This window comes from Vicugna pacos, chromosome 17 (assembly GCF_048564905.1).
Source record: "Vicugna pacos chromosome 17, VicPac4, whole genome shotgun sequence".
Classification (NCBI taxonomy): domain Eukaryota; kingdom Metazoa; phylum Chordata; class Mammalia; order Artiodactyla; family Camelidae; genus Vicugna; species Vicugna pacos.
In genome coordinates this window covers 30,291,724-30,305,603 of record NC_133003.1, presented here as the reverse complement: position 1 = coordinate 30,305,603, position 13,880 = coordinate 30,291,724, and the positions used below count along the sequence as shown (strand labels likewise).

Sequence of the window (13,880 nt, the reverse complement as noted above, 5' to 3'; positions counted from 1 at the left end):
ACAATGCTTCTGGAGCAGAGGAAGCCAGGAGGAACAGGAGGCAATGTATAATGCAGAGGTGGACAGGGCCACCTCAGTAGAGGTTGTAGGTCTGGCAAAGGCTTATGGCCTTTATTTTGAAACCAAATGGAAGCTCTGATCTCATCTGCAATTCCTAGAAGATCGCTCTGTTTGCATTATGGAAACAGAAAAGCAAGAGTGGATGCATTGTGATGACTTGGGTGACCATTGCTGTCAATTTGTACAGGAATGAGAATGACTTGGACTAAGGTAATGACGGGAGAGAGAGGTGGCTACCTGAATGGCATTTAGATGATACAATCCTTAGGATTTGGAAATGGATTCAAAGGGGAGGAAAATGGCTACCACTTCCGACTTTACTATGACTACCCCCGATTTTCAGATGAACTGATGAGAATCAGGGTATTGCTTCTCAAACTCTTAATGTGGGTAGGGATCACATGAAGATCCTCTTAAGAATGCAGATTCTGACTCAGTAGGTCTGCGATGGGACCTGTGATTCTGCCGAATAAGCTCCAAATGATGCTGATGCTGCCAGTCTACGGACTGCACTTTGAGAATCAGGGCTTAAAGAAGTGAGATAACTTACTCAAGGTCTGCTGGAATGGATCCTGCACTTTTAACCAGATCTGTCCCCCTCCAAAGCCCATGGCCTTAATCATAAACTCTATGGCTCCTGAAAGGTGGAGCCATTGTTATAAAAAGTCAATTGGAGCCAACTTCGGGAGGTTGTACACCAGGCTAAGAAATTTGGATTTTATCTGTAGGCAATTGGCAGCAGTTGAATATGTGTCAGCAGAGAAGGGTCCAATCAGAAAGCTTATGTTACAGTTTCTGCATGTATTTCCTGTGAGTATTTTGTTTCTGCTTTTTAATGTCGATCTCTTAGTTCAAATTGAAGTGCAGTTAAAAGGGGGAAAGAAAAGAACCAGGGCTCTGAACTTTGTAAGTAATAGGGATGGTTTATTAGATCATCTACTCTGTAATAAGGGCAATAATTGGCTCTTATTTAGTGTTTCCTGCCCAATCATCCCAAGGCACTTTACTAATAAGCATCATCTTTCTCTCAGAGCTGAAGAAGCCGATGGAGTGAGGCTAAGGGACTTGATGTAGTTGGGCTGGCTGCTGGGCATGTGTTCATCATTTCGGTGGCATCCAGAGTCTTCTGCCACAGTTCCTGTTCACACCTGAACATCGGACTTAACTGCTTGATTTGTCAGTGTCAGCATTTCCTGAATGTGTCCCAGGGACCAGTCGCCGAATAGGAAACTAAATGAAATTAAAAGTGTCAAACGTTTGGAAAATGCTATATGCATTATCTCCTTCATATTAGCACAGTAGGGCTCTGAGAAGTCCCACAGTAAAAGAATTAGTTTGACTCTGTATTACTGAGTGGTTTTCCAAACTAATTTGACCTTAGAATTACCCCCAACTCTTTTCTCCCTTCCAACTCTTGACATTCCATTCAACAGTTGTTCTGTCTGCCGGAGATTGTGAAATGCTGGTCTGTCTTCACAGATAACCACAGCCTTCGCATCAATATCAGTTTCCTGGACTTATGTTTTTTTTCTTGGGTGACTGGCAGATTTGCTGTTTTGGCATCTAGGTCAACAGCATAGCCTAGTTTTTACTTTGCTTTTATTTAAGCCAGGTGCCTTTACAGTTGTTAAAACTACATGTCCCTACTCCGCGGCGAGCCGGAAGGAAAGTCACTGACTTATCTGCCTGTTTCCCTGTTGTTAGGAAGGAGTGAGTTGTGCTTTTGTTTCTTTTCTTTGTTTCCACACGTTTAATTCTATTTTGGCAGTCATAGAATCTTCCTTCCCACTCTGTTTCACATAAAAGATTCCAGGAATAGGATCATTGCCAGACCTGACATTTACATTGAGCTATTTTTTTGTTGTTGTTAAGTATATAACATGAAACTTGAATAGTTTTTAAGAATCTGAATTAATTTGCTAATTTGAAAGTGAACTAAATTTGTCTTTTTGCCTGGAGGATGTAAGGATCTTGCATAAGATAAAGAAAACCTTTTAAAAAAACAAGTCAGACTATGTATATGTAGCATTCATATGAAACCAGAAAATTCTGGCTAAATAAGTTTCAAGATGTTGGTGGAATAACACACATGGTAAGATACAGTACCATACTAAGAGTGAAAACAAATGTAATAACAGAAAGAGAAAGTTGGATTTTTAAAAAAGCTATTGGGTATTTTAAAAGATGAATTTATAGCTACTGAATAGACTGTCTAAATGGGACCAGAGTTCCCTGAGCAGTCAGTGCATGTGCTGTCCTCAGCTTTGCTAGAGCTGGTTTCTTGTAGACAGCTGTAACATCTTTACTCTAGAAAAATGCCTTCCCATTTTGTTAGGCAGAAGAACAGGCTTATGAAGCTCCTTGAAAATACAGACGCCTAGACTTTCCCCAAGAAGATTCTGATTAGGGAGATCTAGCAGGACACATAACAATCTGTATTTTCAACCCCAAGACAAATAATTCTGAGGTAAAGTTTGAGGACAACTGCTCTAGATTTACTCTCTCAAGGTCTGGTGTACCCACGGTTCACACGGTTTGTTAAAAATGCAAATTCCAAGCCACAACTGTTTACCGTTGTGCAAGATGTGCAGTGCACGACCCACACTGCTGTTCTGTTGCCTCTGCCTCAACCTCAGATATTCTTTAGAAGGTCCAGGGCGGATTTCAGATATGTGCATTTATAACAAGCACTGTGCATGATTCTGATGAAAGGGATTCAAGAATCATATTTTGAGAATCATGACTCTAAAAAGTAATTCAAAATGGATAGGCTTTGCGGCTGGACTAATGAATGGGGCCATAGGCTACCCAGATAAAGATCTGTGCAGATGAATTAGCAGGTCACCTAGGTTCTCTTTGTCCTTGACTCTGAGGAACAGCATTGCTGCTGCACACATGAGTGTGACCCCGAGAGGAAACCAAGAAGCTTTCAACACTGAGGACACAATAGTGAATGTTGTAGGAAAAGGTGGATCTGCCACCAGCCACTCATAAATTAACATGCCTAAGAAATGAGCTATAATATGGTGACGAGGACTTTCCTCTTTGTCCGCAACTAACTTTTTTTGTCAGACCCAGATATTGAGTCTAGAACAGCAATTCTCAAAGTGTGGTTCATGGACCCCTGAGGATCCCTGAGACCTTTTTGGGATATCTGCAAGGTCACAACTGTGCTATCATAATAATACGTTGTTATTTGTCTTTTTTGCTATATTGACATTTGCACTGATGGTACAAAAGCAATGGTAGGTAAAACTGTAGCATGAAGCAAGGCAGCAGCACCAAACCGTGCTATTTATTGATCTCTTATTTTTTACCACCATGACTTAAAGTAAAAAAAAAAAAAAGCCAGTTTCATCTAGAAATATCCTTGATGAAACAGTAAAAAGTATTAATTTAATTGATTTTTGATTCTCAAATATACTTTTTTTTTAGTATTCTGTGTGATGATACAGGAAGCATTACATAAATAAATGCAGCTGCATACCGAGGTGTAGTTTGACAAAAAGCACGTGTGCAGCTGTTTAAATTGTGAGCTTAACTGGCGCCTTTTATATGGAACACTATTTTTTACTTGAAAAAACAATTGACAGATGAAATACGGTTATTCAGACTTCGATATTTGACAGACATTTTCTCAAACTGCGTAAAGTGAGCCTGCCACTTTAAGCCACTGGGCAGTATTTGTTGCCAATGATCAAATTCAAGCTTCCAAGCAAAAATTAGAGTTTTGGAAAACTTGTGTCTGCCACCATGAACTTGACAGCTTCCCAATACTTAAAGACTTTTCTGATGAGATCAATGGTGATATTAACAAATGTGATTCTCTTTTATATCATGTAATGAAATGTGTCAACGTTTGGAAGATCTGCATAATTCAGTGAGCCAATAAATTCGACAAGAGAAATGCATGCTTTTACAAATTTTTGCATGGGGAAAGGATCCATTCAAAGTGCAACAGAGACCATGGATTTTCACATAATAGGGCACTAAAAGTTTATTGATACGTTTTCAGATTTCACATTGCAACTAGCTATTAAAGAAACTACCCATTTGCCAAATTTTCATGTAGTATCAAAGAAAAATATTCACACTTATTTGAAAAGGCTGTTAGAATACTCCTCTTGGGGAATTGGAGCTGGGCAAGATAGCGGCAGGGGATTAAGACATACAAACTACTGTGTATAAAATAAATAAGCTATGAGGATATATTGTACAGCACAGGAAATACAGCCAATATTTCATAATAAATATAAATGGTGTATAATCTATAAATTTTTGAATCACTATTTTGTATACCTGGAACTAATATTGTAAATCAACTATATCTCAATAAAATAGTCCTCTTGGATTTTCTTGACATACTTTAATCCAGAACAATAAATCATGATATAGTGCTGAAGCAGATCTGAGAATCCACTGGCTTCCTGTTAAGCTGAACATTAAAAAGAGTTTCAAAACTCTGAGACAGCCATTCTTCTCACTAGTTTTTTTTTGTTGTTGTTTTAGAAAATATATATGTTAATGTATAATGGGTTTATTATTGTTGTTTTTAAATGAATTTGTAGTGTTTTGAAATATGGTGATTTAATTTCTAATGGGGTAAATATCCATAGAGATAACCTACATAAGGAGAAGTTCTTTGGAGCTTTTAATGGTTTTTGAGAGAGTAAATGGATCTTGAGACCAAAATGTTTGGGAACTGCTGGCTTAGGGAAACATTTACTGAAGATGTTCCACGGAATGTTCTCCCTTGAGATGCTTAACAGAAACCCAGCGGCCAAATACAAAAGGCAACATTAAACAAGAAGAGCTTGGTAGTTAAGTTTAGAAATGCTATTAGCTACGGCTCCTTGTGGAGACACAGTTCATAATAGCATGTTAAAGTTTCAACCTGAACGTTGTTCAGTCCTCACTCTTCCCTAAACCCATTTAAGCATGAAAATACTTTCTTCCATGGAATAAACTTTGGGAAATACTGTTCCCTTGCCAACAAGGAGTGTTATCATTTTAAATATTTTCTAATATGATAGGTTAAAAAGTGGTATGTCATTACTCATTGACTTCTAAAATCTGGAGTTTTGTTTAAGGGTCAATCATGTTTTCCTTTAGACAGGAACCTCTTTACTCACGCCACCAGGGAGGTAAGGTTTGGCAGCTACAGAATGTTTCACAGCATTCTGGCTTTTCAGTTTCAATAAACTCAGGTTGTTTATCTGGCTTCAAAAGACAGGCAAACTCATGCAAACCAATGATGGTAAGAATGTGTTCATGGGCTTACATCAGTGGCCTTGAGAAGAGAATCTTGGCTCTAGACAGAAGGCAGTTAACTCAGCAGACTGTGCCTTTGCTTGAAATGAATGTCCTTTTGGTAGGACCTGATTTGTCCTTTTTGAGTTAGTGCATACTCAGTCATGCATGCTATCTGATTTGTTTTTTTCAGAGGAATTACCTATCATCAAGGCTATGTAAATAAGCAGTGTCAATTTTACCATATATATTTTTCCTACTAAAGAATGATATTCTGGAATCCTAATTTAGGAATAGGTTTGTTGAGCATTAATTCCTTAGTTGCTAGGACAAAATTATACTTGAAGGTAAACCTTGTTAATGGCTGTATTTCCACTTCTAGGTGTCAATCCTAAGGAATAAACAGAGCACAATTTTGAAATGTACTTACAAAGATGCTCTCTGTAGCATTATTTATTATAACCAAAGTTGAAAACAACTAACAGCTGACAAATGTGGAAACAATGAAAAACTATAGTGTATTCACATGACAAAATGCCATACAGACATTAAAAGTCTTGTTCTGAAGAATGTTTTACAATAGAGAATCATGTCCCCCAAAAGTATCAGTGAATACAGTAGGGTAAAAACATCATGCTGTGTGTTATCAGACTGCATTCCAGAAAGGTTGTTACAATTTACATTCCCACCATCATCTTTGGGCATGCTTTGTTCCCTGTACTCTTGCCAACTCTGGGTGTGCTTTTAAATAATATTCTTCAGTTTGACAGGGTAAAAATATTATGTCATTCTTACATTAAGGAGACATTCAACAAGGATGACAAAGAGCAGTAATTGGCATTTCCAGAAAAGACTTGACTCTAATTGTTACTTTGTAGGCAGAACTTTGGGCCACACTGACTACAGATGGGCTAACTCTGATTACTGACACCTGACAGCTCCTAGGGTCTGGGATAAAGTTCTAGAGCCCAGAGAAGTGATTTGAACCAGATTAAAAATAACCAAGAAAATCTCATTATAGTCAAATTTAGCCATTTATAATGTATCCTTGGATAGATTAAATAAATACTATGTTAAGGTCATCTCCATCCATCTGTCAAACTCTCATATAAACATTTAAAGAAACTGAGAGGCAGAGAGAGAATGTATTCCTGTCAGTCTCTGGTGTGTCAGAGGCTTTGTCATTATTAAGTCCTAGTAGATCATGGAATTGTCTGTCAAGTGATTAAAATTGTCATCACGGTTTCTACTTTTTATATCCTTTACTTCGAGCACGTATGCACAACGTTTGCAGAATGCCTGTGGGCTTTTTGGAGCCACTAAAGGGACTTGTTGCCTCTTTCCATTCCCTGCCACTCACCACAGATGTGCCAGTCATGCCTACAGAAATCTTTTGTCATAGTCATACTGCAACTAGGTAGAATACTGAAGGAAATGTCAAAAATGTAGCCATGTGAAAAGAATCAGGAGGCAGTGTTGTTATTCAAAGAGTTTGCTTCCGGCTTGGGCTCCTGTCTGCACGGAGCAGGCTGGATGTATAAATTCAGTGGTGCAATTAATTCTCGGACAAGATGAGGAAAGATGTAACTGCCACATTTGTATACATTTGGATGTCGCTTCACTAATTCATGTACTTATTTTCTTTGCGATTTCATCTGAAAGCATCTTTTGAGGGCTTTTTGTCGTTGTTGATTTTTTTTTTTATCTTTTGAATGATGAAAATGGACAAAAACAGAATTCAGCAAAATGTAAATGAATCAGAGCAAATGGGATGCAAGAATATATTGTGCAGATCCGGAATGGAAATAGAGATATTTGTTCTTCCTTTTTTTTTGAGAAGAATCATAAAACTTTCCATGGTGCGTCAGACATTGTGTTTTACATCCTCTATCCTCAGACATTTAAAGGGTGGCAGAAAGCATTTTTAAAGTGTCAAGGTTATTATTGTGCATTCCAATAATAAATTGTTTATTCTAACAGGGATTTGTTCTCTAACCCTGGTGTGATCTTTCACAACCACTGTGAATTTCTTCTCTTTGAAATAATAATTTAATTTTTAATGTTTTTACATTTTTCTATAATGCAGTCTCTTATTAGAATTATGATGATATCCCAGATGCAGATTTTAAAAAATATTCTGGACTGAATTGTGCAGAATGGCTATTGTCTATTGAAGCGGAGATCTTAGGACCCCACCCTGTGCATTGTTGAGATGTATTTTTGAGAATGCTGTAACATAAAATATACACTTCTAATATATTCTTCTTTAAAGGAAAGATCATTTTCAAACCTTACTATATGATAGAGAGGCCACAATATTAAGATAATTGACTGGGACTTGCTGGGGTGGGAGAGTAGAGGATAGATGGAGGGTGTATGGGTAGCAAATGCATGAATAGCTTCTTAATTAAACTACAGAATATTTAGGCTCCTTTCCATAGTTATGTAGTGAATTTTAAGTTTTCATGTATATGTGTGTATACCATTTATAACTACATCAGTATGTTCTTCAAAGGCTTGCACACACTACTGAAAACTGTGGATTTCAAAATTGCATTCCTCTCTGAGGGATCTAGTAATGGCATAAAACCACCATAGCCAAATGGTCCTAAGGGACCAGCACTGAATTTCAAACTGTAGTTTAATACAGTTGCTTTTTAGGAAAACACATGTGTCAGATCAGAATTAGTGTCCTTTGCGCCTATCATGTGTCTGTTTCTTCTCTTATTTTTATGAATCTTTTTGTTAATGTTTGTGGTGACCAGTCTTCACTTTATTAGCCTTGCAGCCTGGCTGTGCAGGAGGGCAAAGGTCCTCAGTTCCCTCTGGTTCTGTTTTCTGATCTGTGAAAGAGTGTTATTGACCGTCTTTAATGTCACTTTCATCTCTAGAGTTCTGTGTTTATGTCTCCCTCCTCTTTTATCCTGCATTCATTATAGATATACTATGAGGATAAAATATAGAAAGTATCATGAAAGTAGTTTGAAAATTGTAATGCAGTGTACAAATACAAAGTATGGCTGTTGCTATCTGGTATCACTTTCTATGATTGTTCTTCTGTCTACATGAAATTGCATTTTTCCAGGTGCATAGTATCTTAAACCTAAAAGAAATTTCCACAGTGGACTTAACATAGCATGTGCTAAAGAAACACTCGTGGATTGGCTCATTTTCAAGCTAGGGACTATATTTAGCTCTTGAACAGAGTAGCAGTCATTTGAAGCTCACCAGCTACTTTTAGGCATTTCAGGAGGCTAAAGACCAGGCTGGTATCTGAAAGGTAAGAATATATTCCCAGTCTTCCAGATAACCTAGCAGTTAATGGTCAGTTTTGAAAATATTGTTTTTAAAAAGTAGCTATAATGATTTATCAGAGGACTGGCCAGTGAACAAATTATGACCTGTGACTTGAATTGGACCACTCTGTTCTTCTGATTTGATTTGTGTTTAAAATCCTGACAGAATGATGTTGAAGAAATCAAGATGCAAACACTAATTGGTAAAAAAAAAATTTCATAGTTGTTTTTATGTCTCTTTGTGCCTAGAGCAAACTCTTGATCCACGTAACAAGAACCGCTTGAAATGCCATTTAGATTGGAAGTGCTGATGCAACACTAATGATTTTAGAGCAAATATGTTACTCTAATTTCCTCCATCTGCTATGAATAAAAGGATACGAGTTTGAAGTCTAGGAGAATTGTAGGGAAAATTGCTCTTAGAAAAATTGAAGGTATTTTAAAATGTGTGTAGGTATAAGGGAAGGATGATTCTTTGTAAAAAATTTTATCAAGTGTTTCCAAAAGAATGGGAGCTTTATTGTAGCTCAATGGAAATGTCAATAATTTTTCTGCATAGTTTTCCTAAGGCTCCAGGAGAGTATCAAATGACTTGAGGACCAAACACCTAGGTTTTATTGTGACACAACCCTGATGATTTGGATGAGAATATTCTCTATGGGTTTGTTTAGAGTTTCTAACAAGGGATAAGAGCTACTGCTCTACCAAAAAGAATGGTTCTTTTCTTTCTTTGAGGATTGTCCTCTTTTGATTCCATCCATATGCAGTGGAGGGGGGGGGAGGAAAGGACTATATACCCTGCTGTGTTCCTCGTCAACTCTTTAAATCAGTGTTGGTATCAGTAGAATTTTGAAAAAATTCTATAGCCATTTATTTGAAAATCTAGAAGAAACAGTCATTCTTTAGGAATATATAAAACATCAATATTCACATACGAAAAGTAAAAAAAATTAATAATAATAATTGTAAAAGAAAGTGGAGGATTGTTTAAGTGATACGATTCAAAAAGGCACCAGGCCCAAACGGTTTTATAGCTAAATTAAATCTTAGCATGAAAAACATATACTCCCTATGGTTATCAAACAATTAAGACTCTAGAGAAAGAAAGAAGGGGCCTCAAGTAATTGTACAAATAGAGCATAACTTTATATCAAAACCTGATATAGATAGTACTAAAAATATTTTCATACCAATTTTATTTTTGTGTGTAGAAGTATATACATTTAAAAATAGCAACTACAGTCCAATTGCTTATGAAAATATAATAAAATGTTTGAAATTGGGTTTATTTCAAAAATTATAAACTGGTTCAGAATTGGAAGTTTATCTGAACCATTCATCACATTAGCAGATTAAAAGATAAAAAAATGGTATGATTATATCAATACATGCTGTGTTAGTTCCTGAAGGTTATTGTAACAAAATATTAAATTGGGTAGCTTAACACAACAGAAAATTTTTTTTCCTCTCACAGTTCTGGGTGCTAGGGGTTCAAAATAAAGATGCTGACAGGATCATACTCTCTCTGAAAACTAAGGGATGATCCTTCCTTGCCTCTTCCTAATTTGTAGTGGTGCTGCTAGTCCTTGGTGTTCCTGGGCCTGTAGAGATTTGACTCCAATACCTGCCTTTGTCCTCATGTGGAGTTCTCCTTCACCGTCTGTCTGTAGCTCTATTTTCTCTTCTTAGGAGGATACTAGTAGGTCCTCATCTTCATTTAACTAATTATATATGCAAAGATCCCATTGCAAAATAGGATCCACAGGTGGCCATAAATTTTGGGAGGACTCTATTCAATCAAGTACACATGCCAAAAAAGAATTTTATTAAATTTATAAGCAATTTCTAATAACTATGTAAATAAAATGAGCATTGAAGGTAGTTAATGAAACATAAACAATATTTGAAAAAACCTATTATCACATTATTATATTAAACAGTGAAATTTAAAAGCCATTTCCATTAACACCAGGAAAAATGCAGAGGGATATTTCCTTTTTTACCCTCCCCCCTTGTTTTTTGTTTACTTAATGAGGGTAGGTAATTTTTTTAGGTTTATTTATTTGTTTATTTTTTTGAACAGAGGTACTGGAAATTGAACCCAGCACCTTGTGGGTGCTAGGCATGCACTCTACCACTGAGCTATACCCTCCGCCAAGAGAGATATTTCCTGTCAACACTGTTATTTAGCACTGTGTTGTGGGTTCTATATGATATAATTAAATAATGAAGTTAAGCAGTATAAATATTGGAAAAGATCAAGCAGAGTTATCTTCATTTTCAGATGATATGATTATATTTCTAGAAAACTTAAGACTCTGAAACAAACTATTACTAAGAAAACATGTAAGCTGGATGGCCACAAGATAAATATACTAAACAATCAAAGCTTTTTATACCTTTAATACCCAGTTACATAGAAATAGAAAAAAATTCATTTATGTAAACAAAGAATATAAAATTCTTAGTAATAAATTTACCAAGAAAAGTAATAGTCATAATATGTTTTTTAATATTTCCAAATATTATAAAATGTAATTTTTTCTAAAATAATACATGTATTAATGGAATTCCAGTCAGAATGGCAACAGGTTTTTATTTTGACTCTTGCTTCTAGACATTAAAACTTAATATAAAGTTGCTGTTATGAAAACAGTATGTTATTGGCCATGAGAAGAATTGATCAATGGAATAGAAAAAAGTCAGAAACAGATCAAAATATGTAGTAATAAGCTAAAGATTTAGTAAAAGTAGCTTTTTCATTCAGTGGGAAATGTATGTTTATATAAAAAAATGTTGTAAAAGCAAGCTTTTCATATGTAAGTTGTAAGTGATACACCTCTATTTCGCACCATAGAATTAAAAAATAAATTTCAGTTGAATTAAAGATATAAACAATATAAATATTAGAAAACTAGGAACTCCTATACACTGATGAAATAAAATTACACAAATTTTTTTAAATGGCTAAGGGTACTAACTTGCAATTCACAAAAGTCAAAATTTAAATGACCAGTAGATTTATTAAAATCTGCTCAAGCTCACTAGTAGTCTTGGAAATACAAATTCATATTATAATGAGGAAGCAGAAAGCTTTCATTCTCTGATAGATCTGGAAGCATCTATAAAAGTTAACGGTATACCTGCTCTGTGACACTGCTCCTCTACTATTGGGAATTTTTATCATGTAAAAATGTATAGTCAATGATGTGTGCTGCATTGTTTGTAGTGGCAAAAACAAAACATTAACCAAATAGCTCATTAATAGGGAAATTATTGAGCATATTTATAACTATACTGTGGAATATTTTGCAATGAGTAACAATAATTAGGTAGATCTATATGTGATGTCCAACATGTCCATGATAAAATAAGTGAATATTCATTTGGTTGAATAATTGGGAAAGTATGAGCCCATTAAGATGAAAAAGGAAAGAGTGGCTCTTTATACAAATCTGTGTTTGTATATATTTTGTTTGAACCTAGAGAAAGATGTGGAAGAATAACCAAGTAATTGTTTGTATTTTCTGTTTTTGTTTTTCATTAGTTACCACGGGAAAATGGAATTGGAAATAGGGCTGGTGGAAAGTATTAGTTTATTTTATGTGTGTGTGTGTTTAATTTTGTTAAACAGAAACATATTTGTCAGAATACATATGTATGTGTTTTTTTATTTGTTATGCTGAGTATGTATTATTTTTCATATTTAACTAATTACTCTGTAGCATTTTTCTGCTTTTATATGTATATATATTTGTCTTAAATCCTCATGGTATTATTGTATTTTAAGATAATGCTTTTACCTCATTAAGAAATGAGCAAAATATTTGAATGGTAATTCACAAAGGAGAAGATATAAAACACCAATAAAATTTTCAGCTGCATTAATTATCAAAGCAGTTATAATCAGAGCAATAATGAGATTTTGTTCAGACTGTCAAGTGTCCTAGAAATGGATACTTCTCAATGTTATCCAGTGCGTCTACTGTTAAACAGAGTTATGTACATCGCTGGGTAAACTTTCTGGAGGGAAGTTTGGCAATATTAACTTAAAATTTTGATAATGTTCATACTTTCCTGTCCAGCCATTGCTACTTCTAGAAAGGAAATAATTGTAAAGATTTGCATCTTGATATCCATTACAGCCTTGTTTATAACAATGAAAAAAGCTGTAAATCTCTATATTCATGAATAGTTGAGTATTTAAATAAATCCATTTACAAGTTGTATTACAATTAGGTACACACATAAGGCCACAAGTACAAAGTTTCGTAGTTATAATGAACATTCATGTATAGTGATGTAAATTTCCTATTTGTTTCCTATGCACAACCTAGAAGTTTAAGGCAATAGTTGTTTACCGGAATGGCAGGCAACGTTCCCTTTCAGCACACTTACGACATAGAAGGATATGCACAAAACAGTCGATCAGTGTGTTAGATTCCAGTTGTAACATAGTATGAGCCAATCTTTTGATATATTTATGCATTAAAATGGATGGAAGTATACACACCAGATTTAGCAGTAGTTTTCTCTGGGTGATGAGGTAGTAGATTATCTTTTATATTTTCCTGTATTATTTTTAACTTTTGGAAATGTGCTTGCTGTACTTTAGCTATCCAGTGAATCTCTTAAATACATCCTATTAAAAAAGAAAAAAGGCACAAAGGGTGAATTGGAAATGTTTTAAAAATTAAGAGTGCAAGGGGAACAGTAAAACAAGGTAAAAAATATACAGATGCGGTGAAGCAAGCACTGCTGTTAATAGTCTCAGTACAAACTGTTAGTTGATAACATAAGGTCTATGGAGAGTCCTTTGGAAGGTCTGTTTTGAGTCTATTATTACTTAAATACTTGACCTTTTTGAATTAGCTCTCCTGCCATAGGAAGCTTAACAAGGGATTCCTCACTATGTGTTTACTTTATCTCATTTGTTTGGGGGTGGCGTTTCCAGTTTTTCCCCAGGGAGAAAATTACTTAGTGTAGCTTGTTCCCAAACACTTATCTCGGAAGCAGCACACTTTTCTGATAGAAGGCAAATGTCATGACTGAAGACTTGGGACAGAGCCTGATTGATATTCCTAAAATGCCTCTTTTATGTTCCAGAAGCCAAATCTGCATTCTTTTGAGTGGTGTAGAATGTCAGTACAAATGCTCTATCTATGCTGAACCTGGTGGAAAGGGGGAAAAAAAGCCACATTCCACTTCTTTATTTAGAATTTGCTTTGAGAACAGCGAGCACTATTTGAAAGGTCATCCCATTTCAAGTAGCAG

General features: G+C 35.4%; 1 protein-coding gene across 7 annotated transcripts in view; it reads left to right on the top strand.

The window, feature by feature from the left end:
• FHIT (fragile histidine triad diadenosine triphosphatase) overlaps positions 1-13,880 on the top strand; it is a 1,244,593-nt gene that overhangs the window by 425,880 nt on the left and 804,833 nt on the right. Inside the window, exon 1 of one of the 7 annotated variants that reach the window (XM_072941593.1) lies at positions 8,568-8,590. The exons of the other annotated variants lie outside the window; for them this stretch is intronic. The gene's annotated coding sequence lies outside the window, so the exon portion shown is untranslated. Of the gene's footprint in view, positions 1-8,567; positions 8,591-13,880 lie in introns of those variants that run through there. 7 annotated transcript variants of the gene reach the window in all.